Raw genomic sequence first — 1,630 nt, 5'->3', positions numbered from 1 at the left:
TTATTTAAGAAAATATTTTATTTCTTAAATATGAATTATATATTTCTCTTTAAATTTTATAAAATTAATCACGTTTTTGTTTCTGTTTATATATTTTAATTTTTTTACGATGCAACTTATTAACATAAAATCATACAAAATAAAATAATAGTAAGTGTTATAGTGGTGGATGTCAAGAGAATAACTTGGAAATCAGAGTTTTACAGATGCAAAGAGAGGTGATTATTATTATTATTATTATTATTATTATTATTATTATTATTATTATTATTATTATTAAATTATATTATTATGTAAATTTGTATAATAAACTCAATTAGAATATTAATTTGTATAATATTATAAATAGCAATTAGTTTGGAATTACATAAAAAAGAATGTAGAATGATTCATATATTCAAATAATGTATGATGATATATTAACCACACAACTAGAAGGGGAGATGGAGATTGTCTTTGAAGTCAAATATTTAAATGAGATAAATAATATATGATTAAAATTATGAAATATTTGGAAAATTTTATTCACTATTGTTACAGATTTTTACAACAGATTCTCTAAAATCAAAATTTATTAAAAAAAGTTGTACAATTAATTTTCCACAAACAATATCTTAAATCACACTCTTGATAAAAAAAAATATCATTTTGTTAACATTTGGTTATATAATCATTTGTTAACACCGATCTAAATCTTTCGTTTTTTTAATTAATAGTGGTGATCAATGAGAGGTTATAATCTAACTAAAAAAGGAAACAAATTGTGTTTATATGAATACACATATCTGTGTATGTATAGCTACAAAGAAAGATTGTTTGAATCCTGATTTAGATGCTTGGTCATGTGAATATAACCCAACACACTCTGGCTCATTCATAAGAACAACATTTCTATTCCTTTTTTCTTTTCTTTTTTGCTTATATGACTTAAATGAGGTCCCATAAAAAATATAGTTTTAAAACGAGAAACGTTTCGATTTTTCTTCTTAAAGTGTATGCAAAACAAGTATAAGTAATAGTATTTGAAATAAACATTCTTTCCAAGTAGATGTTAGCCATGTAAATCTTATTGCTGATATTTTAATCAGTGAATGATGTAATAAAGAAAATTTGAGACGATGGGGTAGAAAGGTTAGTGGTAAGTTAAGGTTTATTTATAGGGGGTTTAGGGTAAGTAGGTAGGTAGGTAGGCAGTTAGGGGCCGTTTACGAGTAGAGGTAGTTAGGGCTGGGTAGGGCTAGGTAGACGGTAGGTAGCTAGGTTTAAGGGATAGGGGGTAGGCTAGGGAGCTAGGTTTAGGAGATAGGGGTCGGTAGGAGTAGGTAGGTAGCTAAGTTTAAGAGATAGGGGTAGGGGTCCGTAGGTAGCTAAGTTTAAGAGATAGGGGTAGACGGTAGCTAGGTGTAGGAGATAGGGGTAGGGGTAGGGGTAGGAGCAGGAGTAGGAGTAGGTAGATGGTAAGGTAGCTAGGTTTAGGGGGTAGGCGTAGGTAGACAGTGGGTAGCTACGTTAGGGGTAGTGTTAGGAGTAGGTAGCTAGGTTTAGGAGTTAGGGTTAGGGTTAGGGTAGGAGTAGATAGCTAGGTTTAGGAGTTAGGGTTAGGGTAGGAGTAGATAGCTAGGTTTAGGAG

Source organism: Cynara cardunculus (genome assembly GCF_001531365.2).
Source record: "Cynara cardunculus var. scolymus isolate 2C chromosome LG 2, CcrdV1, whole genome shotgun sequence".
Taxonomy (NCBI): domain Eukaryota; kingdom Viridiplantae; phylum Streptophyta; class Magnoliopsida; order Asterales; family Asteraceae; genus Cynara; species Cynara cardunculus.
This window is presented reverse-complemented; position numbering follows the sequence as displayed.